Genomic DNA, 17,223 nt, shown 5'->3' with positions numbered 1-17,223 from the left:
CTCAGAATAAATGACTTAATGACTGTGAGGTGTTCTTTGGGAGATGCCACACAAATTGTAGTTACCAAGCAACCCACTCATTATCATCCATCCAATTGTAGTGACTGTGAATGAAGAGAATGGAAGAGATGAACCTAGAAACATGTAGATGTGAGAACAATGCATCGCTTCATTGATTTTACAATTGGGGGAAAAGTCATGAGATCTAAGGATATACTTCTCAAATTTGTGCTTTTGGATAGTTGCATATTGAAGGAAAATGGCACATGCAAATTGTCGTACAACAGAAAATCTGCTCAGAGATCTGAAGTGCTCATGATTTCATTTAGAGTGGTTCCCTGGAAATTGCATAATTAGGCTACAAACTAGCTGCATTATTAAATCTAAAAAAAAAAAATGTTTAAGGAACATGCGAATAAAAGCAGAATTAAATTTGCAAGCCTATATTCATTAACATATTTAACACATTACTTCAAACTACTCCTCCGCCATCTAAACGTTGTGGCATTTCTGCATGTTATTTTAAAATAAATGGTTATTCCAAATGAATGTTAACAATGTTTTTTTATTTCCCTTTTTTTAGATACGTGATCATCACAGCAGATGCAACCCGACAGATCTGGATGTTAAATGAAAACAAAGCACGCTTAGAGTGAGAAAATTATACCTTATGTCAGTTGTTTGCTAACTCAGAAATAAAGCCCTGTGTACACACCACCAAACACTTGCGGACTCATGCAGATTCGGGAACGCTTCTCTGCCCTCTCCATCCACTGAAGTCACCTCGATGGAACTCCCCTGCCTTGTAAATGTTATGCCTGACTAGCGGCACATATTCAACAAGGCACTGTGTGATTTGCCTATACGAAGCTCAAAGTACAAAGTTGTTTCTTTCAGTATGCAGTATTAAAGTTCCATAACAACTAACCCCCCTTAGTTACTGTTGCTTTGTCCGACAAGCCGTGGCGCTATCAAGCCACACAGAGTGAAAAATACATCGCGGAGCAAAGAGGACACTGACAACACGTCGACAGACAAGACAGAGCAGGTAACAGAACAGGTGTAATTTTTTTTAAGAATTTCGTACAATAAAAAACATTTTGTGGCTCTTTAATGTGTCGTGACAGATTGTTGTAGCACCTAAGCTCAAGCGGCTTGTGAACCGATCATCTCTTCCTACTAGTTAATTAATAGCATCAATTAACCCTCTGGAGTCTGAGGCTGATTTGGGGCCTGGAGAAGTTTTGACATGCCCTGACATTTGTGCTTTTTTCAGTTGTTCATAAACATATTAATGGAAAAAGTGTCATTACACTGTATTCAGCACAAACTAGGCTACAATAATATGTGAGGAACATGTATGTACATGTTTGTGTTTTTGAAGGAATAACATTTATGCGTGGTTATTGAAAAAACAAAAAACTTAAGTCACTGAAATAAGGCCAAAAAAAGTATAGTAAATCTGTGTTTACAATACTTTAGGGTATTGGAGGTTGTAAACTAGAGTTTTTGCTTCAAAATTATGTAAAAATTATGCTGCCTACTCCTTCATATAAAACAATATATTGATTTAGTTTTTGTAAGACACTTTTTGCCAAGAAACACAGTATGTGTGGAGGCGTGAATCACCACTGAATAATGGGCCATTCTCACCTGAGAAGACAAAAGAATTGCATAGTAATGAGCTGAAATGACTTGCATATTAATGAGGCATTTCAGTCAGGTAGGCTGTGAAAAAAACCTTCTGTGATGTCTCAAGCTCATCATGATATATGAAACATACAGAAAAATATTATTACAATATAAAGTAATGGTTTTATATTATACTTTAAAATATAATGTATTTCTGTGATGCAAAGAGTCTGAATATAGGCTTTTAGTTTAAAAGCATGCACATTTGGAGAAATATTGGATCTTAATGCTTGGCCACATTTTCTAGCGGATAATTTATTTAATATTCATTGATCTGAGCGCTGGTGTTTTCATCACGGTCGGAGGGCTTCTGTGCATTTTTAGTCACAAATTCATCTAAAGGAAGAGGCTATTCTGAATGGAGTTTCCAATTTTCATAGGGTGCAGAAACAAAAACTTAAAATTCATATAGAAGAAAAGAAAACAGGAACACTGCAGTCTTCTAAGCTCGTAACCATGACTTTTACATCCAGTAAACACTTTTCAAGATAAATACACGATGACTGAATATGTATTGCCTCTGATTTACGTCTGATAGCGCTTCCGTGGGCGTGGCCGCAAAATAATGATCTGAATCACGGACTGACATCTTCTTTTCAACGTTTACACACAGAAGGTTTTTTTTGAGACATAAAAACCTGTTTAATTTTTTTAGACATAAGTTTAATTTTTCTGTGATTAGTATTCACTAAGTTACAGGTCATTTTCTGAGAACTATCAGATTGGACTCACGCATCATGTTAGTTTTCTTTATTTTACAAAAAGCACAACATTTTGTTTTTACTCTGAGTGTATACAAATAAAAGAAGATATTCTATAGTTTCAATTGATATATTACTTATGTCTCTATGACAAAAAATGACGGAGTATTTTAAGTCTGTTTTGCTGCAATGTGAAAAAAAACCTGCCAAACGCGCCGGCGCGTTTTCAGACCTCAGAGTGATAAACATGAATGAACATCAGAAGGAATGTTGTTTCAAATGCGGAAAGACATCAGTACACACCATTTTTCAAGTTCAAGTCCACTGAGGATAATCTTCTAACTCGTGACTGCTTTTTCGGACAAAATGGTGGATTCTGTGTTATGATTGGTTAGATCGCTTGTCAATCAAACTCCCGGCAAAGGGTCAATTAAGATATTAAGTCACATTGTGAGATATGCATAAAGTAACCTTGAAAGATATAGTCACATTGCGAGGTCTGAGAAATAAAGTCGAAATTGTGACACATAAAGACAGTAGTTGCAATAAATAGATATACTGTAGCCACAATTCGAGATAATAAAGTCGCATTAAAGTATATAGCCACAATGCAAAAAAAAGACAAAAAGTCACAGTTTGAAGATATGAAGTTCCATTGTGAAATATAAATGAGAAATAAAGTCAAAATTGTAAGATTGCGAGATATAGTCACATTGAAATATATAAAAGCCACATTACGAGACATATGAGAAATAAAGTCAAAATTATAAGATATTTACATTTACATTTACATTTATTCATTTGGCAGATGCTTTTATCCAAAGTGACTTACAAGTGAGATATAAAGTGAAGATATAAAGTTATAAGTGAGATATAAAGTCACATTGCAAGAAACAAATGAGAAATAGGTGCAATAATTAGATATACTATAGTCACATTGCAAGATATAAATTCACATTGAAATATAGTCACATTGTGAAACATATGCAATTCATAGTGGCAATTGTAAGATATAAAGTAAGATATAAAGCACCATTGTGACTTTTAAAAAAAATTAGATAAAGTCACAATAGTAAGATACAGGTACATAGTGAGATATACCCCTGGTTTCAAAGACAAGGTTTAAGCCTAATCCCAGACTAAAATGCATGTTTGAGCTGTTTTATCTAAAAGCAACTTGCACTTACATTTCTTAAAATATGTCGGTGCCATTGCAAATCAGTATTTTATTTTATTTTTTATTTTTTTTGGGCACATTTAAAAAAACCTACTTAAATATCCTAATTGAACTAAGGCCTAATCCTGGCTTAATCTAAGTCCTGTCTGTGAAACCAGGCCATAAAGTCACATTACAGGACATATTGGAAATAAAGTCACAATTTCAAGATATAAAGTCACACTGTGTCGTGATGGCACATTTAGGAGAAATAAATTCACAATTACCTCTTGTACTTTTTTTTTTTTTTTTTTTTACACTGAAGCGGAAACAGGCGTTCATCATTTAGAACAACAAACAATGCTAAATTTGTTGTTTTGCTCTGATAGACTATGCACTATAGATTGAATATGCACACAGCATCAAGCAACAGAAAACTGGAAGAAGCACATGTCTCAGGCACTTGTATTGCATAACGATGTTTGTTGACTCATCTGTGTTAGATCCTGTGGTCGATTACACATTGAGTGCTCTGCATAGTAGCAATCAAGTCACTGCTACATAAGAGGAGGCGGGTAGGATTAGTTTTACTCTAGTCTAAAAAGGCTTCTTGTTTGCACTGTTTGAAACTGTGAAAACTGAGGCCAGGCACAGAGAAGCCATTCTCAAACTCATTAATGGTTTTCAAGTCATTCCTAGATGCTGCCCAATATGCATTACAGGCTGAACTGGGTGACATTGCATTCATAGCTCCAAGGTCAAAAGCACAAAATGGTAAAAAACATCTCTTGCAGCACTCTGGATTGTGTTTTGGTGAAATGCTTTTGTGATAATTCAGCAGTGGGGGCAGATTGAGAGTTGTTTGAGGCCAATAAACCCTGAGTGACTCTTAGCTAAGAGAGGGGGCATTTTAGCTGTCAAGCATGTGCTTAATCTAGCATTAAATCATATGATCGGCATTAAGTAACCAGGCCAGACAGGATCTGATTGAAGAGCAGCTGGGGCAGCCTCTCTCACTTTACCTCTCTCAATCCTGTTCCCACACCATTATTGTTCCTATGACATTAGTCCTCATGTACAGTGTACATAAAAGCAGCTAGACCCTATTTAAACAGGCTTTCACTCTGAATACTCACTTAACCGCTATTAAAATGTCTGATGCATTTTCACTAAACAGTGACATTCTCGATCATACTGTAGGTGACCGGCACTCTCCGGTACACAGCTGTCAGACAAGCGTGCTCCATTTCTCCTTTCCAATGAAATCAGGTTTGAAAACAGTTTTTCATAAGTTTAAATGTAACGGAAGCCAGCTAGTGAGAGCTGTTCAATTGAAACTCACTCTCCTGATCTCAAGAGGTGCATTAGCGACTGACGCTAGAGTCTGAGATCTTTAGTGCCCTTGTTAGTGCGCCCGTCACCCATGCTGGAGATGCTGGTTTGAGTCCTGCTCGGAGTGGGGAGAATTGGACCGGAGGGGATACATTGGTGCCGTGACCTAGATAGGAGTGAGGTTTAGGGGGGTGAGTCTAATGGAGGCCAGCTAGTGAGAGCTGTCAGGGTAAACCTCACTTCCCTAGCGACTGACGCTAGAGACTGCGGTCTTTAGGGTCCTTGTTATCACACCCACCTCCCATGCTGGAGATGCTGGTTTGAGTCCCGCTCGGAGTGGGGCGAGTAGGACCGGAGGGGTTACATTGGTGCCATGACCCGGATGGGAGTGAGGTTTAGAGGGTGATCGTAATGGAGGCCAGCTAGTGAGAGCTTTGCAGGTAAACCTCAGTTCCCTGATCTCAAGAGGCGCATTAGAGACTGATGCTAGAGACTGAGGTTTCTAGGGATTACAATGGTGCCGTGACCTGGATCGTAGTGATGTTTAGGGGGTGAGGTAAACCTCACTCCCATGGCCTCAAGAGGCGCACTAGATACTGACGCTAGAAACTGCGGTCTTTAGTGTCCATGTTAGCGTGCCCACCTCCCATGCTGGAGACGCCGGTTCGAGTCCCGCTTGGAGCAGGGTGAGTAGAACACTGGTAGGTCGCATAATATAATAAAAGTCTTTGAACATAGAACACAGGAAACACAGGGGAATCATCACAGTTAACTACTGTACAGCATTTTTAGTAAAGCAAGTTTTTTTTTTTTGCATAATCTTTTATTATTATTTCTTAGAAAAAAATATTTTAACAAAACTGTTTTAGCGCTTATTAATATTTAAAATTACACATAAAACTTTTGTCCACCAACTCAGAGTCATGGTGCGATAAGCAAAGTCACATTTTGAGATATAAATGAGAAATAAAGTCACAATTTTGTAAGATTACATTGCAAGATAAAGTTACTTTACGAGATATAGTCAAAATTAATGATATACAGTTACATTATGAGACGTTTTCCAAATGAGAAATAGTCAAAAGTGTAATATATAAATTCATTTTGTAACATAAAGTCACAATTATGAGGAATAAAATCACAATTACCTTTTTACTTTTTAACTCTGAGGCAAATACAGATATCCATATTTTAGAACACATATATTAAAATAACAATAATAATAATATTTTAGAACAAATCTATAATGACCCACATACAGTACATGCTGTTTTAATTCCTCTATTCTGTTTAGAAATAGTCAAAAAAAATCTTTCAGGCAAGAAATACCCTCTCAACCACATCAGCTCATGCTCAGGGGGTCAAGCCCTTCTGAGACCAAGACGCTAGAAATTGCCCCGGTGATTGTTTTGCCTAGATTACGGCAACTATCTGCCATGAACCTTTTGTGGGAACGCTAATCCACCCCAGAGGGTAATCCTACTGACAAATACACAGAATTCCCACAAAACACACATACACAAACTATCCCTTGCAATATATCAGCTGTATCACCTTCAATAAATCCACAGCTCAAGAGAGAAGCCCCCGCTATGTAACCCTGAGCAGCACATCTGTATGCACGTGGGCAGAAGGAGGACTGGAACAGACGCAAAAGCCATCCCGCCGGATGTCTATATGGATCCCATAATCTGACCCGCCGCACCCTCCAATGAGAACAGGCAGATGGCCACTGAAAACATTTCTATTTATACTGTATGGCATAGAAAGAAGCAAAGCTGAGCTTAGCTGTGCAGAGAGACTGAAAGATAACGCCGGAGACAGAAAGAGAGAGACAGAGGAAGGTGTAGTCGAAGGTCATGGATGATTGACTCCATCACCACTGAAGGTGCAGCTGGAGACAACTGTGTCAAGAGACAATGCTGATAAACACACTTCTCCCCGCAGTTACACGCCAGCCAGTAAAACACAGCGGAGATAAAATCCACACTCAGGATGCTCTGTTTTTTGGGTTTACAATATCTCACTGTGTATGACAGCTACTCGCACATCTCAATGAGCTGGGAAAGGATGAATACAAAAATCAACAGGAAGCAGAGACAACTGTAAAAATTCACTTTGGCAACCCATTTACTTACTCAACGAAGTGATAGCATACTGGGTATGTTCCATGCAGCTAGTAGCACCAAAGGGAACTGAAAAAAATAATGCAATTTCCAAAAAGGCTTCCCCAAATGCTTTCCAAAACCCCTTCTGCCCATCGTGACAGAGGGGCGCCGTAGGCGAAAACTTTGCCTCTATCAGAGTCTGCCAAAAATGAAAGCTAGTTTCTGCCTCAGAGAGAAAAATAAAAAAAAAGATAATTGTGAGATATAGTTCATATTAAGGCTATATCACCTATTGTGAGATATGAAGTCACATTGTAAGATATTTAGTAAAGTCACTTTGGGAATTATAAAGTCTCACAAAATTGTGTGTTACTTAAAAGTCTTATTTTGTTCTGCTGCCCCCAGCAACGTGGGGATGTACATATAAATACAACAAAACAATATTCAAATCTGAAACTTTGTCCATTGTTCATTGTCTACAGCGTAAGAATAAAATTGAACACTAGCAAAATCTGCATTGGGAACTTTTTCACCCTCATGTGAAACACCTGATCACATGGATTCCTATTGGAATGACTGGATTTTGCCAGTGAAATTTCGCTCAGCAACAGCAAATATGACCTCACCTTTAGTAGGCACTACATTAGATGAAGAACTCACTTTTTTTTAAACCAAAATTTTTTGTACATTAAACCGGAAGAGGGAGAAAGTATTTTATGGTTTAAATGCTTAATCTTCAATTCACAAGCCATATCTTTGTTATATTTAAGAAAGAAATGGCCTTCCCTTTTGGCCTGATAAGGGAATGTGACTCTGTGCTAAGAATGTCACACTTTGAACAAAAAATCCCGCTATACAGATTCAAATCCTACTATCTGAAGCCACCGAGTCATTTAAACCCTCTCGGCTCCATGGGTATGTATGATTCGTTACTCTTGTGAAATGCAGATAAAAAGAAGAGAACTTTATGTCTGAGTTTCTTAAAGATACAGATATGAAAAGACATGTTTTCTTTGGTTCTGACTGGTGAGAACTAGAAATGTCTGTAAAGTAGGGCCTAAAGTGTCTGAATGTCAACTTTCAAGGGCTGACGCTGGCACAAAAGATGAAAGTATACAAAACAGGTATATAAACCACAAAATCTGTGCTGAATGCAATTTTTTGTGCCACATTTCCTAACATTTATTTAAATAATTCCCAATAAATTCACAAAAGTGAGCTTGACTACACTGTAAAAATGTTATTTTTAATTTCACCCTCAAGATACTATTTCAGTCTTTCTACTTTTTAAAATTTCATGTTTATTTCAATGTTTATTTGTGAAATTTACTAGCAATTTCCAATTGATTTTTTTTTTTTTTTTCTGTGTATGCAACATGTCTGAATATATGGCATCATATGGTAAGAACTGCCAGATCTTTTGGTCATGATGTGATCAGGCTCCACCATTTCCCCATGCCAACTTCAATCTCTTAATTTGAGGGCACTTAACTGCTGATAAGTCCTGAATGAAGATGGCAGAGCGTTCACTCGGACTTAACACCAGACCCAGTGTCAGTCAGGCAGCGGTGAACACGATTGTGCCGAGACCCTGTCATAAAATGATTTTCACTGAGCCAAGGAAAGAAGAAGACAGACTGTAGGGATCGGTCATCCTTGAAAGGCCAAATAGGAAGTGATGGTTTCCCACAGTGCTGGATCTGTTTCTCTGCAGGAACCCCAGAATGGATTAGTAAAGGCTTTGGCTGTGGTTTGACTGGCTATAACCATAGATCAATCGAGGGCTTCGGAGTGCAGGACAAATACATAAAGTGCACTTAAGCAAACCTTAATTATACCAACAGACACAATGTAGAGGATATACTGAACACTGGATTTGAACTGAGAGAGCCAAATGCTACATTTTCTGGGTCATATTTCACATAATTATTATACATTTGGAATTTAAAACTGCTTATGGTGCGAAGAACTGTTGATAAGGACAAGATCAAACACTATCAACATGCATTTTTAATATATGAAACACTAACGAACTATTTACAGTTCTGGGTTTTGGAATAATGTTGTGTATATAACTTTAAATTCTTGAATAACAAGTGACATTAAAGGGTTAGTTCACCCAAATTATGTCATTAATTACTCACCTTCATGTCGTTCCACAGCCGTAAGACCTTCGTTCATCTTCGGAACACAAATTAAGTTCACCTGATTTCAGTAAAAAAGGCTTTGTTACATCATAAGTGTTTCGAATTTTCAAAGGTTCACGTGACTTTGGCAGTTTGATACACACTCCGAACCACTGATTTTATCAAAAACATCTTCATTTGTGTTCTGAAGATGAACGAAGGTCTTACGGGTGTGAAATGACATGAGGGTGAGTAATTAATGACAGAATTTTCATTTTTGGGTAAACTATCCCTTCAAAATCAGGGTGCAAAATTAACATTAGTCATGCGCAAAAAGAATCATTGTAAAGAAAATTATCAATCAATATTTTAATAAATTGTGCATTGTAAAGTTTCAGGAGTGACAACCTCTTTTAAATGCGGAAGTGAATCCCCTCTGTGTACCGAAACTGCTCTGATTGACACAGCCGTAACCATAGCATTGTTCTGCCATCTCACATCTTTGGCATTCCCTGTTTGGTCTCACTTTATATTAAGTGGCCTTAACTACTATGTACTTACTTAAAAAAAATAAGTGCAATGTACTTATTGGGTTCATATTGAGGTGGGATACGGGTAAGGTTAGGGAAAGCTTTGGTGGTATGGGTAGGTTTAAGGGATGGGTCAACAGTGTAATTATAAATGTAATTACAGAAATTAATTACAGATGTAATTACATGCAGGTGTTTTTAAAATATAAGTGCAATGTAAAAACATGTATGTACACAATAAGTGTATTGTATCAATTGATTCATTTAAAAGTAAGTACAGTAGTTAAGGCCACTACTATTAATATAAAGTGGGACCCACTGTTTTTGACAAAAGTAATTTGCAAAAGTTCCATTTGAGTTTGATTTTGGTAAAATGTTAATAATATAATGACGCATGCAAGTGTCTGACCATATACAAAGCCATAATATCAACTTTGACCACAATGTTTAATTATTTAAAAAAATACTGTGGTTTTTCCATTTCTTGAAAAGTAGTGTTTTTGGAGATACAAGGTTTCCGCTCAATAGCGACAATATATAATAATAATGAATTTTATTTAGAATGAAATTAATTATAATATATATTATATGAAATAAATATGTAATTAATTATCAAATTATAGCCTGTTTTAAATAAAAAAAAAAGTTTCATGACTGGCTAAAAAATATAATGCAGTCAAATTTTCTCTATTCACCTGCCATTGGAAGCATAAAAAAGCTTATTTTGGATTCTGATTACATCTGGTTTCATACAAAAAGTGACTGCCAAATCCTTGTATTATTCCAAATGCGAGTACTCTAGTGAGAGCGGTGGTAACTGCATACTGTGAAAGCTCCCGTTCTTAAGCCCTTTTTGGACAGGACTAGTTTTCCCTGAGGAGGTCAGGTTAATTTGAGTTTCACAGACATACTTTGTGATTTTAATCCTCTGAAATCAAACACATATGTGTTTTTTCTCACACAACCAAAAAACTAGCAAATTACCTACGTTTTTTTTCTTTTCTTTTCTTTTTTTCCCCGTCTAACTCAGGTCCTCTGAGAAATCTAATCCTGTCCGAATAGGAATGTCTGTGGAATGACACTACGCTGCTCCTCATTTATTTTGACCTTCATCAAATCCGTAACTAAAGTTAAATTTCTCATGGCTCTGCCTGCTGCAACTTCATTATGGATTTCAACATTTTTGCCAGTTTTCTGGGGGAAAGTAACAGTTGGTGGTTCAATTGCTGCTGGCATCCTATCTGACGTTAAAGGAAAAGTAAATCAAGGAGAGTCTGATTGCTGATCGCTGGTGTATATATATATATTACAATAAAACAAGACTGACAAAGAACACAATTTGTAGTGAGTTGTCTCTAATACCAAAGATAAACACATTAGCCTTTAAAGCCCACAAGCTTTAGTAGCCTCCACAGGTCTAGCAGAGAGCCATTGATTTTGCTGAGGTGTGAAATGTTTAAGCAGAATATTGATGTGCTTACAACATAATGGAAGAACAGGCCTGACCTCCTCCATCCTTTACCCCGCTTCACTCCCCACCCATATTACAGCCTCGACTGCATCTCGCTGTCCGCACTGTGTATCTGTGTTGGCTTCCAGACCAGATCAACTGGAAAATTACACGTCTGGCCGTTTAAGCTCCATTGGTGAAAGTCTGTTGTTGGGCATCAACTCAAAAGTAGCAAGAGTTCATTTAAAGCGGTCGCTGGCCGCGTTAAGCGGAGTGGGAGGAGGAAGAGTAATAGGTAATAGAAGAGCATCACACAGGCTAATACATCGGAGCAATTAGCCGCAAGCCGAGGCAGCTGTGGCGTGACGGAGGCCTGAGGGTAATTGCAGACCCCACTCGTCACTGCCTCTCGTTAATACAGAACTCTGCACCACTGGGAGGGGAGGGAAGGGGAGGTATGGGGGAAGGAGTTCCTCTTCCTCTCCCTCGCCCTGCTCTCTACTTCCATTCCAATAATCCCTGAGCACCACTCTGCTTCATAGTGAGCCCACTCCCTGTCTTTCTCTCTGGAGATTGGAGTGTGCACCCTGGTCCTACCACATGCTGAAAATATGACAGTCTGTTTGAAAAGCCCGGGATGGAGTGTTCAATCTTGAGCAAGCACTCGGAATACGACCTCGTCTGCATATTTGGTGGGCGCTACGGCTCATGATGGATGGCAGAGAAGGGGAAAAGGAAAAATCTGAAATATTCCTCTCAAATGCACTGGGTCTAAGTGGTGGTTAAATTACATTTACAGACACCATGAAACCGATAAAGCTGACTGACGTAAATGCTTTCACATGATGTGGAAATCAAGCTTAAAAAGTATCTGGAAATAAATAAATACATATACATCATTTTAATGGATAGATTATTAGATTTTTTTTTTTTTTTCAAAGGCATTGGGTTAAAATAAAAATAAAGTAACAGTATATATACAAAGTTCTGTCATGAAGCTCTAGATGGTGCAGGCTAATAGGTTCTTTAACTCAACCAGCTCATAATCAAATCTTTCTCTATAGGGCACAGCTGATTGGTCCCTGCTGTATCAGTAGCCAATGAGCTTGTGCGAACCATCAAAATACTTGGGTAGTAGTACAGCGCGCTTCAGAAACCCTCCACCTTCCCCAGCTCCACCTGTATAGATCTGCGACGGGTAATTCATGTATGCAGTATTGTACAGCAGCAGCATGTCTTGCTTGCTCACAGCGGTGTGTTGTATATGTATTGGCAGTAGCAAGTCCCGTACTTGCTCTGCAGCAGCAGCAATAAAAGCAGAAGCAGCGTAGCAGATCTATTCCACCAAGACCAAACATATCAACATTGTCATACCCATTACCATGCCAAACACTCCGAGAGTTGTCATGACAAAAATATATTTCTATCATGACAGCTCTCGGAAGATTTTTAGCATGGTAATGGATATGACAATGTTAATGTATTTGGTCTTGGCGGAATATATCTGCTACGCTGCTGCTGCTGCAGAGCAAACATGGGACTACTACCAATACTGCCAATGCTGTACATACGCTGATACACTGCTGTGCGTATGTAAGACATACTGCTGCTGGACAAATAGCATATATAATTACCCATAGCAGATCTATACAGGTGGAGCTGGGGAAGGTGGAGGGTTTCAGAGGAACTGCAACTGCTATAGTGAATGCTAACCAGCCATTTAAATGTTGTGAGCAGCAAGCTCATTGGCTGCAGATGTGACACGAACCAATCAGCTTGTGCAAAGTAGTTAACGCTGTGAATATCATCAGTTTGCGTAAGTACCCATCAGCCCTCCGCCATCTAGAGTTTCATGACAGAACTAGGCATATAGTGAAATTTGAGGTTGGTAAGACTTTTTAATGTTTCTGAAAGAAGTTATGCTAACCAAGGCAATTGTTTGATCAAAAATGCAGTAAAAAAGTAATATTGTGAAATATTATTACAATTTAAGATAATCATTTTCAATTTTAATATATTTTAAATGTAATTTATTCCTGTGATGGCAAGACTACATCCATTTCTGCAGACATTACTCCAGTCTTCACTGTCACGCGAGTAAATAAAAAACTAATAAATGACTAATAATTTAAATAAGTAGATAAATTATAATTTAAAAAAAATAGATATATTTAAAAACAACTTATTGAGATGTGCAACTATCTCCCCCCACCCCAATTTTTTTTTTTTTTTTTTTTGCTTGCTCAAAAAGACTCAAAAACACTCCCTTTATAACAGGATCATTTGGACACCAATAAGCCCAGAAAGGTTCCACCAGGAGAGTAGAAGTCCAATCAGTGCAATTTTAAGCTTTTAGTGTGCCCTTTTCTGCCATGTGTGTTCACACTGTTCACTTGATACCAGTAGAAGCTCTAAATTGCTAAAGAAAAAGAAAAAGAAAAAACTGTAAAATCTTATGAATCAATCTAATTCAAATGTCACTTCTTCATTTCATACGCCAGGGAATGCATCATGATGCAGCAGAGAAAATAGCCATACTGTGGTCGCTGTGACAAATGCAGCAAAACCTGTTCTGCCAGCCCAGTTCTCACAGTTAAATGGTGTCTCCTTTGCCATGAGCCTATTAACAGGGCGTTCTAGTCCCAAATACAGCTCTGTGAATTTATACAACTCGCATGCATTTAATTTGTCCTGCCGTGTTATATTTGAATGTCACCAACCATCTATCCATCACCTTATAAAGGAGAATACAATAAACTGACGACCTGCATCTGGTCATTCTGAGAAAAATGCAACTTACTAATATATTAATAGTAAATCCGAACAAGAAATTTTGTCATTCACATATCCAATAAAATCCAATATGGCAAAAAAGAAATAAAATACAATAAAATGACACAACTTAGACAGTGAAGGACATTAAAGGGAAAGAAATGCATGTTTGCTAAAAGCACATACAGATTAAATTAAGACCGCTTATGAAATAACTACCTGCACCTATCATGACTCAAATGTTTTCAGGCTACAGGAGCTATAGGCGATACACAAGCATGCATCTACACCCCCTACCTGTGAACAAGAATAAGACATCATGAGCTTTGCAACTTGACATTCAAAACTCCTCCAATTTCTTTGGTTGTGAAGAGACATAGAACACGGGGGTTTATCTTCATTTTAAAGCACAACTACAATAAAAATGTATTATTGAACTAATATAACAGTGCATAAGAAAGCAATAATGACACCTTATGGCATCATGATGATTTTCACAGGACATTTTTTGCATAAGAATGAAATGCAAAAAACCCATTTGCATATTAAAGACAAATACCATGGTTTTCAGAATACATTTTAGACATATATGTGCTGTTAAATTATATCAGTGTTGTCACAGAAGTCAGTATTTAAAACCAGTAGTCATCTTTAAAATTGTAAAACATCTATCCAAGCTGAAAAAACTGTCTGTATGTATAGGTAGAACATCTTGTCATGCAGAAAAACCTATCAGGGTGTGCTGCCACCATGGGTAAAATATCTTTTCAGGCAGAACTAACCCACAACCCTAACCCTAACATTAGAAAGATGCTTATATAGCATATAGTTTGTCTAAACATAATTTTGCATCATTTCAAATCACCATTTTAACCAAGTCCTTGCCCCATTGCAAGATGCAAACCATTCAAGTAATTGCATATGCAAATAAAGAGGAGAAAGTGAGCTATCAAATTCATGATGGGGAGAATCGTGGCTCTGGTGCATTGCTGACCATTACTCAGCATCCACAGAAACACATCTAGATCATTGCATCTGGAAGCACATCACACTACTAATTTATAATAATAACCTATAGTCATCAGATTGTGCTTGAGATTAATCTGAAATCAAAAGATCCGCAAAAAACGTTCAAGACAAGCTGAACAGAGAGAAATAGTTTGTGCTGCACCGATTAATTCCAACAAGGTTGTTCTAGAGAGTCTTAGGTTACCTTTTCCTTTGCGATGCTCCTTCTCCTCCGGTGTAAAGTGCCAGCCGGTGGTCGTTTGATGAGGGCAGGGTGGGATAGCTCTAATTAAAGCGGCATTAAAGCCGGGGGAAAAGATTAGACAGGTTCGGTACGGTTGCACAGTACCTTAATGTTCTTCACTAAAAAACAAGATGCTTTCATTTTCTTTACGCGATACAATTTGTCGTTACTTTTTGCTTTCACGCAAAAATAGTTCCCATTCTTGTGCTAGAGCCTTCCCAGGTGCGGTGAATCAGATATCTAGTTTCCCTGGCTTTCCAGTTTCACCTTGCAATAAAGAATACATATCCATATGCTGCTGAAATACAGGACAATCCAATCCGTCAGAGGTGTAGATCCTCGAGAAGGAACCCTCTCGCAAAATCATCCTGATAGATGCGTGAGTTAGAAGACAAATACACGCGAAGCGTCTGCTCGTCTTGGAGCATGCTGGAGAGTGGGCGTTATTGGGGTAGATCTTCACTCCTCACTGCCAATAAGCATGCATGCCTCCGCCTGAAGCGCTGCTCCTCTGCATGCACACAAACAGGCTTTCTGTCGGCACGGATGGCAGAAACTTGTGACTTTGAGGTTGTGAGAGGTAAAAAGGACACATCATTACTCAGAGTATTAGTTGAAACTAACGGACTGTGCCGAACACGAGGAGGGGAAATGAAATGGTTACCTAGCACGTTATAATCGGATGAAAATACAAATAGACGATAATCTGACCAAAGACCCACAGGCGCGGTGATACGAACGCGTTGCGCGCTTTGGTTTCTTTGCCCAGTACCAGTGTCAGTGCTTTTTCAGCACCACGGACAGCGCACAGAAACTCTGAACGTTTGAAAACTGATTTTGTGCTGCATGAGCGTGATTTGTATGAGTTTGTAACAATAAAGCATTTACCAAGCGTGTCGCCGGTATAGGGATGGGAATTGTAACGATTCCGATTCCTTAACGATTCCATTAATGATTCATTAATGATTTGCTACTTGAGGAATGAATATTTGAGAAAATGTAGTGCATATTATTACTTTTACTGCTTACATGAGTCATATTGTCGATGTAATAATAATAATAATAATAATATATATATATATATATATATATATATATATATATATATATATATATATATATATATATAAACAAAGAAATAAATATAATTATTTTTAAGTACTTGAAGATATTTAGCAGTGGTATAACTTGCACCTGATCCAGTAGGTTAATCGGTGTGACTGATTCGTTTTGATTCACTAACACCCACACTTGAGTACATTCCCGTTTTTTTTTTTTTTTTTTTTTTTTTTTTTTGACAGGCTAATTTGACAACCTGGCCCTGCTGAAAAATCCAGCTAAAACCAGCCTAAGCTGGTTGGCTGGTTTTAGCTGGTTTAAGCTGGAAGTAGCTGGTTTTAGCTAGTCTCCCAACCTAGCTTAGCTGGTCAAGCTGGTCTCCCAGGCTGGGTTAGCTGGTCTCCCAGCCTCCAAATCTCCTAGCTAACCAAAACCCATCTAAAACCAGCTATGGCCAGGCTGGGAGACCAGCTAAAACCAGGCTGACCAGCTTAGGCTGGTTTTAGCTGGATTTTTCATTTGTTCACTAAAAAGTACCAGCTCATGTTATGCAATTGGACAGTTTTGATGCATGTTACTGATTCATTAACACCGTTCTCGCTCTGTGTTTATTTATTTTATTTATTCACTTCTATTGCAACACTCTTCAGTAATATGCTAAGTTACACATGGCACAAATTTAAAGGTGCAATGTGTAAAATTTGGGAGGATCTATTGACAGAAATGCAATATAATATACATAACTATGTTTCCAGTGGTGTATAAAGACCTTACATAATGAATTGTTATGTTTTTATTACCTTAGAATGAGCCATTCCTATGTCATATACCACGTGTGAAGTCGCCAACTCCATGTGAAGTCGCCATTATGCGCCGGTATGTTTCTACAGTAATCCTAAATGGATAAACTGCTCTACAGATCGCGTTTCGTCACTATGTTCGTTGATGTTTTTAGAGGCAGCTTGCATCGTCACTATGTTGAATACGAAGTAGTAGTAGTAGTTAGGGCTGGGTAAAAAATATTGATTTCTCGATTTTAATTAAT

The 17,223-nt window shown here is 37.9% G+C and overlaps 1 protein-coding gene across 3 annotated transcripts in view; it reads right to left on the bottom strand.

Moving 5' to 3' along the window:
* zgc:172282 (leucine-rich repeat and fibronectin type III domain-containing protein 1-like protein) overlaps positions 1–15,878 on the bottom strand; it is a 135,235-nt gene extending 119,357 nt beyond the window's left edge. Inside the window, exon 1 of one of the 3 annotated variants that reach the window (XM_048161329.1) lies at positions 15,081–15,878. The gene's annotated coding sequence lies outside the window, so the exon portion shown is untranslated. The remainder of the gene's footprint in view (positions 1–15,080) is intronic. The other 2 variants (XM_048161328.1, XM_048161326.1) reach the window with 2 other exon arrangements.
* Positions 15,879–17,223: the final 1,345 nt, after the last annotated feature.

This window comes from Megalobrama amblycephala, linkage group LG16, assembly GCF_018812025.1.
Source record: "Megalobrama amblycephala isolate DHTTF-2021 linkage group LG16, ASM1881202v1, whole genome shotgun sequence".
Lineage (NCBI taxonomy): Eukaryota > Metazoa > Chordata > Actinopteri > Cypriniformes > Xenocyprididae > Megalobrama > Megalobrama amblycephala.
This window is presented reverse-complemented; position numbering and strand designations above follow the sequence as displayed.